Raw genomic sequence first — 12,249 nt, 5'->3', positions numbered from 1 at the left:
AACTCTGTTGTATGTTCCCCCTTCGCACCTCAAATGTCCACAGGTGCTGCTTCCCTGGCTACATAGAGCCTTCCAGTTTAGTGATCTGAATTCAGCCTTAGATGAATGGACATCTTTGTCCATATTTTTACCCCAGTTTTACTTTGTGAAAACATCCTCTTTTGTGTTTGTAATGTGCGTGTTTTAATAGAATCCTACAAAATGACACTTCTAACCAAAACTTGACATACTATATATGCGATATCAGTGCTGTGCTGATATATATATATGTATATTCTGTTGTGGCAGCTTGTCCTTCTCTGAGCCTGACTCTCAGCATGATGATCTTTGAGCCATATGCCCCTGTGTCTGTCTGGTTATTCATCTGCTCTGACTGAGAGCTGAAAGGCAGCATGACCCTCACTGTGTTAGCGGAAGATCATAACCCCATTAATTTTGAGCTACGTATTATCACAAAAACTGCAGATAAATTACTATAATAATTAGAAACGCTGTAACTAATAAAGAAGCTGCAAACTACTTCCAACCCCAATGCATTCATTTGGATTTGGACACAGGATTTTTTTAATTTCACATTTTAAACACAATTTACAACTTAGTCACTGGTTAAAAACCGTTAAAACCCGAAAAAACCCAAAATTCGATAAAATGTTTTGTAAGAGTTAAATGATAATTTTGATACCATTGATAGGAGCAGTACGCTAACTGAAACTACTGCAAGCAGCCAGTTGCCTTAGGACAGAAAACAGCTAACCTGATTATGTCCAAGGTTAAATAGTAATCTGCCTACCAACGCCTTCAAAACTCCTTAATAAACAAACAAGTTGCTAATTAGTGAGTTTCCATGGTTCTTTTAGTTGAATTTAGTTATTGTAACATGATAGTGGTATCATCTTCTCATCTCTGCAAGAAATGTAAAAAGTGTGTTTTCCAAATTGCTGGACTGTTTAAGATTCTTTGTTAGTTTTCATCTTACTTACTCATTAATGTCCATATGCATATTAGCATACTAATTAGTTCTTTATGAGGCACCAGCAGCCACTGTTTAATAATAATTCACAAGATCTTAAAATATGGAAGAGATTGAAGTTGATCAAAGACGTTGATGGTGCATAAAGGTTCATTACAGCAGCAGACCTGCTGGCGATGTCCCAGACCAGGTCCCACAAGTGATCGATCCCCCTGGACTTATCAGGTTGGACCTGGGGTGTGACGAGGCTGAAGGCGCAACGCTGGGTGAGGTCACACTGGATGTTTTTTTTCCAGTCGGATTATTTGCCATTTGCCTTTTTTATGAACGATAAGGGACTGTTTGAAAATGATTAGGCTTTTTAGCTTCCTTCTCCCACTGATCATTTGTCATACATCCTTAGCTTTAGTCAGCTGTTGTTGTTTTTTTACAGAAGAGAGGAAAAATGTAATTGTTAAGAACCCTTTCAGAAGCTTTGGACATCCTCCAGTTATGTCCACAGTTGAGGGACCCGTCAGGAACCTTTACTGCATGTTCCCTTCGCTGTCTCTGTTTCTTGTCATTTTAAGTATTACGCAATCTGTTAATGGAAAGTCACCCAGCTCTTCAGAGGTCTGACTGTATGTGATTTTTGGGAAACGGTGATGACATAATGATGACTCACACAATGGTGACATGATAGGTTGATAAGCCATTTATATTGTTACCTTATTATTATTATAATTATTTCTTCTTATTATTATTACCTAGTGCAAATTCATGTGCATTGTCCTGGCCATGCAGTAATACTGTTGACAGGCTTCACGTTAGGTAGATTTCTACCTGAAGTTATGTATTTTGAGTATGAGACTCATATTTGGGTGCCCCTAAATGCCTAATACTCCACAGGTAAATACAGTGTGTCATACTGTTGTACCTCGAAGCTACATTAGAAGTAATGGGATGTAAAGGAACAAGAAGGTGACTCGTGGAACTGAACTGTGCAGTGATGTGGTGCTGTATTAGAAAGAAAGTGATTCCCTCCATTACCCACAACGGTTCCATTATATGTCGAAACTTAACGCTTTGGTGATTTCAAACTTTTAATCAAATGACTTTGTTGAGTTAAAAGGCCAGAGTGTTTACAGAGGAGAAAGCTGCAGCTCGTTTGACTGTTGATGCAGAGCTTGTGCCCCGGAGACTTTATTTGGATTGGGAATTAATTCACAAGATTGAATTGTTTCCATGCTTTATGAGTCATAATGTGTTCTTTGTTATGCAGTTGGAAACAAGTTGCGATAAAAAGGAAAAAGAACCATAAAATTAAAGCATCACATTTAGCTCTTGTTATCATTTTATTATCTTGTTTCTGAACGATGGTGTGTTGTAGGCCGTTTTCCCTTTTAGTTTAGCGGCTTGTTTTAATTCTATTCATAACTTTGAAAAAAACAATTGGAGCATTTAAAAATCATTCTCTATTTTTTTAATATTTATAAGTGATCTTTGTGCAGTCATAAGTCCTAAGATGACTCTGCAGTCATCTTAGACTGCAGAGTTGGCAGTCAAAACTGTCAAGATTTGACAAAAAACTTGTCTGCCTGTCATATAAGAAAAAAGATCACTTATACTTTTAAATAGTAGGCTAAATGAACTTGTTTGGATTATTTTCTTAATATTTTCACCAATCAGAAGTGACTTGGGATGGTCTAAAAGTCTTTGGTGTAGAGACACTACAGTACCTCAATGTGGCTGTAGATAATGGGGTTTACGAAAGATGCAATACTTTTGTCTTTACACAGTTTAATGCAAGATAGATTTAGGATAAGTAGACTATGGGGGACTTTGGTTGCAGCTGCATCAATTCATTAGGTCGAATATTTCCGTGGATGTGACTCCATTCATCATCTGACAGGCCTAATGAGTTTGTGAAGATAAGAATCAACAAAGTTCCTATCATTGCTAATTAACTTTAGTGCCATGGAGCTTGACTCTGTTGTGGATTATAAAAATGTAATCTTGTTAAATGAATGTTATGGTGTAATTATGGCAGTCAGACATTTATGACGTTGCATAGAACCTATTGTTGTTTGTGTTCTTTTTTGATCAGTAGAAAGAAGACCTATAATGATCCAAACAAAATATCAATAGAATCCATATCCAATACATACATTGAGTTTCTATCCTCATCTTTATCATTAATCCTAAAAGACTTGATCTTTTGGTGTGAGGTTTTAAGTGACAGTACAGTGTTTTCCATAGGTTTGTGGAAGTCTTAGGTGCACATATTTGTGTTCCTCCCTCAAAGAGATGTTACGCCGCTAATAAAAAAAAGTGCAATTTCACATAACCATATTTGTGTCTAAAGCTTGAAAAAGCTAATAAGCAGATAATAAATAAATAAATAACACTCAAAAAGCTTAAAGACAAAATATGCTAAATAAGTCCTCTGGGGAACAACTACAATCATTAGATCTGAGAAAAGTCATTCAGTTTGTTTTGATGATTTTACATTCATTTGACTAAGTGCTGCCCAAAATGGCTTGGGTGCTGCACCTATGCCTTATATTGGTAGGGAAAACCCTGCAGTCCTTACTTAATTGTTTTAACGCTGTCAAGTGTGTTTCCCGTAGACAGACAGTCAGATGTTGGTTGTTCATGATTGATTGTGGACTAGGCCTACACGATTCGAGGAAAAATCACGATTTCTTAGGTTAGAATTGATATCACGATTTGGTGCCTCTGCTTTTTTTTAAGCTTATCTGCTGTTTTGATAATTTAAAGTAACAGACCCAATCACAATGTTTGTTTGCTATACAAAAACCTCTGGATAGAAAACTTCTGCATCCCGCACATTCAATTTAACCGCGCTTAGCAAACGGGCACGAGGAACAACTGCACATAATCACATCTCATTCTTCTAAAGTGCATTTTTGATGCCAAAATTCAAACTAGCAGTCAGTTCATTAAAGACACAGAAAAGCAACACAGTAAAGAAAATAAGCACAGCTGACCATGTTTAACTATGTATCTTTAAATGTTATAGTTGCGGCTGAGAATGACAACATCTCTGCTAATCAAATCAACTCTCATTTGTATACCTGGGCGTGTTTTCTGTGTTAGTTTGACGTCATGGTGATTTGGTCTATAGACCAGTTGGTAGTTCCTGGTTTGAAGAAAATACAAAATGTAGTGTCTACAGTGCACTGTATTTGAAAAAACATGGTTTAGTGAGTGTATCTCCTTCCAGGCTAAGGAGGAGGTCAGCGGTTGAGCCGGCGGTGGATTGCGAGCTCTTATGTGGACTGTTTGTTTGCACATTTGCCAGCAGTTTGTAATAGACCTGAACAAGCTCCTGCCGGGTTGCATTAGTTCGCCATAAACCCCTCGCTGTGCAGCGGCTAGAGATTTTGTTGTCGTCTTTGACTGCATTGCAGTAGGAAGGCTGGACATTTTTAACCATCCCTGCCAGGCAGCGCTGACATCCTGCTGTCTGTCACTGCTTGGCACCATACATATTCAGCCCCTTCCCGCCAAGGTCACTCTGTTCATTTCTGTAATCAAGTTGTGCCAATCTGAATTGGATTCCCGTTGATTAAGTCTGATCACTTCTTTTTTGTTGTCAATATGCAAAATATTTTTTCTCTTTCTGTGACACGGTCCTAATAATCCAAAACATCTTGTTTTTAAATGCACATCTGCTTTTCTTAGATTTATCATCCTGTCCAATTTCACAGTAGTAGATTCAACCTTCTTTCCTGAAAAAAATAAACAATTGCACTTCCAGCATCAGAAACAAAGGTTTGTTTGCAATATATAGAAGAATGTGCTGGTTATCATTAGCAGTGACCAGAAAACCCAAAGGATGAGGCAGGATGGCTCATGATGTTTGTGATCTCTTGGAAGAGAATTATTACTCTGCGGGTGACATTTATTGCTCTCTGACACCAGGCTTCAGCAAATACAGACTGGCCAGCACTATGTGACAGTAAGTTAAGGTGGCATGGATGTTAGTTTTCCTGGATACATAGATACGAATGGACCAACTCCAGCAGCTCATCATCGTTTTGTTCTTGCTGTACAGCCCCCCGTTACAGTGCTTGAGAGTCATGAATAATGTCCCAACGCGAGGCTGTATGGACAGACTTTTCTGAGCATCTCACGTATTATGCATGAGATCACTTCCAGTCAGAAGCATTTGGCAAAGACAAGTCACAGTCGGCTCTCTTCCAGCAAAGCCCTCCTGGATTTTAGCTGGATTCTGCGATGTCATCCTGCTTTAATTAACCCGTGGTATTCCGCTGCTGACGACATGTCCGATTGCCTCTCCAAGGGCTGACAGGCCCATCCTGGTGGGGAGGAGAGACGAAGAGAGAGGAGGGGGTGAAAGTGGAAGAGTGAGGTAGTCCTTTCTTCCTTTGTCTCTCGTTCCCATTTCCTCTCTGTCTCCCAGTCGTCTCACAGCTTCTCTGCCAGGTGGGTTTTTGCCTCCTGTGGTAGTAGGCGTGGTAGGGACACAGACCAGTGCAAAGCCAGCGCCCATCCCACTAGAGGTGAGTTGACAACAAAAACGGAAACTATTTTTGCACACACGCAACCTGTAAACAGCTGATTGATGCTTCTGTGTGCTGTGAGTTTGTTTGACTTGAGTCGGACAGTCTCGTTTGTTCTCATAGGCTGGCTCTTTTTGCATATTGGAGTCAGGCAGAAAGTGAGCCTCTTGCCGGCTTTGGCAGTTCGCAGACAGGCAGGCGAAGAAGAAAGTCATTTGGGAGGATTTCTTGGTGTTTTCTTGTGTTTAATTGCAAGAGCTCCGGGGCATTAACTGGGATTATGGTACAGGCAAATGAGGATGAGTGCTTTTCATTTACATCACAGAGCCCTGCTCTATATGTTTGTGTGTGGGAGAGAGAGGAAATACTGTGTATTTCAAAGTTTGTGTGTAATAGACAGTTGTTAAGAAATGGACGTCTTTTTGTGGCTTTTCTTCTGGGGGGTTTCTAATCAGAGCACAGTGTACTCTTAGTGATTTAGTGTGGTACCTGAAGCAAGCATCCAGAAAACACAATGCCTTTGATTTTAGGCCTTTATCTGATTTATGAAATGCCTTTATGTATTTTAGACATACTTACATGCAATTGAACAAGCTTTTTATTTTTTTCTTGTGGACATTTTCTACTTGTATTCTTTGACCACATGTCGTGTTTTTTTGTTATAATGTGGGTTTGGTAAAGTCATTTTAGACTGCAGGATAGATAAAGGTCCCTATAATAGTAGGAATAAACTCAAATAGACTTCAGTTCCCACATTATGAATACACAAACCGCCAATGGAAGTGTTAAGCTTCCCAGTACACAAGTTTAAAAAAATGGCATGAATGGATAATGAAAAGGTTTTCAGTCTCATGATTAATAATACATTCACAATGGAGGTATTTGTGTTGGCCTTCATTGGACCTTGCTATGAGCTTTAGTTCAGAGATAATATCTCTGCTATAGATTAAGCTTATTTGTTCATTTAAAGATGCTCAATCAACCCTTTCAGCCTCCCATTTCCTGTCAACCAAGCAGCCACAAAAAGCTTGTTCCAGCTTTGAGAAAGAGGTGTTTTTTTTTTTTACACAAATAATTTAAATTGTAGAGGATCAAAGGATGAGAAAAAAAGAAATTCAGTCACAGTGTGTTTTTTTTACGTCTAATGACTCTTTTATATATATATATATATATTTTAAATCTATTCGTATGTTTACCCACTGGAGTTTTCAGCCAAAGAAACAGAAACAAAAATGGACCAAATTTGAGTTAGGATTGATGATATAAATTCCCATCCCATGTGGGTGTTTTTTCCTTCCTGTTTTGTTACATAAGAGGTCCTCTGAGTATGTGTGGCATTGTCCTTTCTGTAGAAAGCCCATCTTCACTTACTTACACATTATTCCCCCCAAATATTTATCAACACCCTCATCAAAATCTCATTAATGTCCATAATATAGTGTAATAACAATGTTATCCGTAGTTCATGCTGCTAATAGCATCTTGTCCTCTGGGCTGTTGAAAGAACAAGACCAAGCGTATTGAATATTGCATGAGATAATGTTTGCATGGTTGAATGGAGCCACAGCAGTGCGTTCATGGCTTGCTGCAACGCAGCAGGCAAAAATCAAGGATTTTCAATAGAATCTGCAAGAAAAAAAAACAAAAAACATTTGAAAGAGTAAACATTCATTTCTGTGGGGAAGTTTCACTTTCCAGCCCGCTGTCTTTGGCTGGAGAGCTCCTCTACTCAAGCTTTTTGGTGTTAAGTGCAAGATTGTCCCCAAGAGATCTGCAGTAGGGTTTGGAAAATCAGGTCATACCTTGTTATAGCACTAGTTATCATACAATTCCATAAAACCCCTGTTATACACTGACTGATAAAAAGGTTGCACTGTACAGGCCATTTCAGTCTTAGGCTTAACAGCTGTGCTTGTCCAACTCGCAGAACTATCACAAGGGAAATACATTGTGTTTTCAGATGGATTTTGAGAGAGAGAGAGAGAGAGAGAGAGAGAGAGAGAGAGAGACTATGACTTGTTTGGCGCCCATCTGCCCATTTCACTGCCTCTTTTATGAAAATGGGAGAGAAGGAAAATATTCTCCACGGTCTCCTCTAAACCATTCTGCTCTGTACATTGTTGCTCATTGTTAATTTAGGATGTTATGACACAAAAGTCCGGCTCACACAGTTAGGGTTATTGAGTTCGGCTGTGCTAACTGGGGTTAGAACCATCTTTAATGTTGTAACATCTTTTTGGTTGTTTTTCCCTTGTCTGCTTTCTGAATCTGATAATAATAATAATGATAGTTTTTTTGTTCCTATGATTCTGAGTCTTAAAATCATAATCCCTAAGATTTCAGTCCCGGTTGATAAAGGCATTTGCGTCATTGCTGGTGGGAACAGCAAGTGTGGTTTGATACAGTGTGCCACAGTTCTGAGGGCAGCTCACATTCACTGAGGGCTACTTTATTTTACAGCAGTTCCCAGTGGCTGCTGCTTTTTGTTTCATTACTCCCTGCAATATGTTAATATTTTATTTTATTTAAACAATCAACAAACAATACAGTAGGACATAGGAACGCATCCCAGGACCAAAAAAAATAAATAAAATAACACAGAGAGGAAAGACGGGGAGGGGGACGACCCAACAAATACAAAACAGCAGGAACAGAGCTCGCAGCTCACCAACAAGACACAAAAAAATAAACACACACAAACAAAAGACATTGACAGAGAGACGGACATAAGACACACAAGACCAAACACATGCACAGACAGAGGCAAGGGGGCAAAAGCACGACTCTACAACATGGACGTCAAGGACTCAGCAATACTTAACCAAGAGTTAATAAAAGTATTTTTAATGAATCAGCGCTAACCTCTGTAAAAAATCCATTACATTCATATTAAAACCACCCCCTGTTTTGACATTTGAGGAGGAAACGTTTTTTGCAAAATATGGTCCAAAAGCTTTAAGGATTGTAACTTTAATGTTAGACATTGCCTCTCTTTGTCTTAATAAAGGTGGACTGTGTATCAGGGACAGCAACGTCATACAAAAATAAGTTATTATTAGTAGAAAACTAACCAAAGATGGAAGACCTAAAGATCCTTTAATGACCTTTCTCAATAGCCCCTCAGTGGTAGCTGTGGGAAGAGAGCAGCAGTGTGCACAGCCAGTCATATATACATATGTTTTGCCCTCTAGCTTTGTTACTATCTCTACAGCATTACCTGAAATGTCTTTACCTATAATATGTCCATTGTTTGCCTCTCCTTTAAGCAAGTTAGTTCTGCTTTTTATTGTGTTCCATTATACGTACTCAGTTTGGTAATTAACACTAATTTGATTAAGGAATTACATTAAGAAGTGAAAGCAAAAGCTAAAGGGCATCTTTACTTTGTGATTATAACTCCAAGAGCTATTCCCTGTGCCTCGTTATGTTAATTAAGCAAGAATTACCCAAGAAACCCATAGTTCAGACTAATTTTCCAAAAAGAAGATTTTCAATATTGTATAAGAGAGACCACCCTAGGAGGAAGGAGCGATATGTTGCAGCCAGGGGAAAAGACTTGCATGTTTAGATAAGAACTGGAAGTCAATGAGCTTCTTCACAGCCATCTGCCTTGCGTATAATGATGATAGTCTAACCATCCTCTCACTGCTGTTTTACCATTCCCCTCCTTTGTATTACCCAAGTAAATGTGCAGCATTTCATCTTATCAAGTCCAATTTGTCTCAGTTTGCAGGAAATGAACAGGGACGTGAAAAAAGTTAACCTTTTCAAACTTTCAAAGAAGCTTGTATGGTATTTGAGATGTGCAATAAGGCATAAGGAGCAATTAGCACTAGTAAAATACCATCTGGGTCTTTGATCTCTTCTAATTTTTATCTTTAAAGCATGTTTCTCTCTAAAAAATGAGATGCGCTCTCAGAACCAATATTTGTTTACACCAAATGAATACATATAGTATAATACAAAGTATTTATAAAAAATGTTTATGTGTATGTATCTAGGCATATGCTGTCATTTGGAGTGTAACCAAGTCACTTTGGATGGTTTTATTTTGTTGGAAACATCACATTTGGCTCTGACAGCCCTGTTGTCTGTCACGCACTGAAGGCTGGTCTCAGAGGAAGCTGCAGAGTGCACTGCACATTCCCTGTCACCGTAAAGCTGCGCACAGGGTAACTTTAAATCAAATATTCCAGGTGACCGAGCAGCCGCTGTTCCCGCCAAAACTCAATAACCCCAGCCAAGAACTCCACATTTTACCTTAACACTCGGAAATGTTGCTCAACTTGCTGTTGCCCTCTTGGAAACAAGCAGTGAGCTTCTGTTAGATGATGCTGCCCTCAAATCACGACAAAGCCGCGGCATCAGCAAAGACAAGCTTAAGTGGAGATGAGAGGAAATGATTAAAGCAAAACAAGCCAGGCATGTTTCAAAGCCATCGATTTCCACAGGCTTTGCTTGCAAAAGCCTTGTGTGTGTGCAGAAACACTTCCTTCGACACTCGGCTTGACTTGTGTTTGATATCAGAGCCTCTTTTTTTATTAAAGAACTGCAGAAAAGCTGTGGCTACACGACAGCAAAGCTCCGATTAACAGCAAGGATGCCATTTATTTTTCTTATGACATGCTGCCCTGTGCTTTAAGCATCCATCTCTGAGGCACTTCTCCGATAGTGGCTTTGAATTGGAGGCAAATGAAATCTCAAAGTGACAAATTAAGCATGGCAAAAAAAGAAATTGCTTATGATGGTCAATAACCCAAAGGCCTGTTGCTCTTTTTGTTCTTTGTTTTCTTCTTCCTGGTTTGTTCTTTTCTAAACAAAACAGATTTTGAGCCACATGAACACAGGAAAGACTTACAGAAATGGGTTGTTTTCCTTTCGTCTGCAAAAAATGTTGCATAATTCAAACATATTATGTGCAGTTAAAACATTCCATCCTGTAACAAAGCCTGCAGTTTGTACTTCTATGCCGAGTCATAGACCCGGTCAGATTTGGCCGGTGATAAATGCTGCTCATTCTCTACCTGTCATAAGAGCAAATCAGTTTCACACCGCACCAGTGGACAACTGGGTTGCAATGTGTCTGCCCTGCCCTGCACTCATTAAAAACCTTTTACAGGTGTCAGATCAATACAGACCATCTATTCATTTCTGTATGTAGCTACCTACCTTTTACATATCCACACACAAACAGGCTGAAAACAACATTGGCATACAGCCTTCTCACTTGGAGCAAATAATCTCTCACACAATGTAACACTGTCCATCAGTAAAAGGGTGAAAACCATGGCTTATTACTTTCTTTTTCTAAAGTTTGCTTTGAACATAGCAGTCTGGCTACTGCTCTTTATTCACCAGAGGCTCATCAGCCTTGCCTCTTATTTCAGAAAGAATGAACAGTAATGGTTACCTGACTTTGACAAGGGGCAGAGCATTGGCATCAGCTGTATGCTTGGCCATCTAGTGGTCTTTCAGACTGGACGTGCTGCGATGATCGCTCAGTTCACAACAACAAAACACACACATCACTTTGGCCTTGTCAATGGAACCATTTGGCAACTTTAAAATAATAAACTTTCCGTTCAGAATCTTATTGGCGTCAATTTCAGCTTCTTGCGCTTGCCATTCTCTCAAAAATTAACGTTACTGCTCTTTGGCCGGCTCGTGAGCCCAAACGGCGTGTGTGCCTTTTGTTTTGTTTCCAGTCTAGCTAGATCCGGTGGGGTGCTGTAGTTTTGCAAACGTTAGTAGTTCTTGCAACAGCATGTGAAAAAACTACAAAGTTTGCTAGGCCAAAAAGAACGTTAATCATGAGATAAAAAAATTAAAGCTGTTAAATGGGTTTGCGTTAAAACAGTTAATAACTCATTTAACTGACAGCACTAGTTAAGATGTTTTTTTTATTTTTTTCACGATTATTAACTCTATTTAACAAAAAGTTGCAATATAGCTGATCCAATGCATGCGTGTTTTAAGCACTACAACTCTTAGTTATTAGTTATAGATTGCCTGAGCAAACTTTAGAAAATCAATAACACGATTATCTTCCCCGTAGCTCGTGTTCACGTCCGCACATCTCCGGCTTGCCCACGTTTCTTCCTCCTTTGTGAGCCTTCTATAGAACAACTCAGTACTCTCCAATTTTCTAGCAGCCGTCGGGTATCATCCTCTTCCGTGATGAATTATACATGGCGAGCTGAATTGACTGCTTGAAAAAATATTGTAATTAGCTTCTTGAAATAGTTTTGGATTTTTATTATAAAATAACATTTTAAATGCAGCGGGTGTTTGGAATTTGTCAGGCTGAAAATTCCCATCAGATGAAAGGATCTCTACTAAAGGAAATAGTTGGCACTTTGTAATCTGTCACAGTTCTCCCATTTTGTGAGTATTGATTTTCATCTTTCTCGCTTTGTCTGCTGCACTGCTCATTCATTATTGTTCCTTTCACATTTAAATTAAAGTCTTAAGAATTTTTCAGTTAGATTTATCATGCAAAGTAAGGCTGGAGTCACCGTGCGTGTGTGAGAATATATTACTATTGTGATATATTGTGTCTGATAGCTAAAAAATGAGTTTGCAGATTAGAGAAATTATTGCATGAGCGTCCGAGCTGTAAATCTGTTGTAAATAAACAGAGTGTGTGTGAAAGTGATCCCTGTTCGATCCATACCCTCCTCATTTCGGGGGCTCTTGGTTTCTGTCAGCCTTCAACAACAGCTAAATAATGAAGGTGCCAGACAGTAAAGA

General features: G+C 39.0%; 1 protein-coding gene across 4 annotated transcripts in view; it reads left to right on the top strand.

Annotated features, from left to right (window-relative positions):
• Nucleotides 1-12,249, top strand: part of nav3 (neuron navigator 3) — a 209,213-nt gene that overhangs the window by 154,741 nt on the left and 42,223 nt on the right. The window lies entirely within an intron of this gene.

This window comes from Etheostoma cragini, chromosome 23, assembly GCF_013103735.1.
Source record: "Etheostoma cragini isolate CJK2018 chromosome 23, CSU_Ecrag_1.0, whole genome shotgun sequence".
NCBI classification, from domain to species: Eukaryota; Metazoa; Chordata; class Actinopteri; order Perciformes; family Percidae; genus Etheostoma; species Etheostoma cragini.
This window is presented reverse-complemented; position numbering and strand designations above follow the sequence as displayed.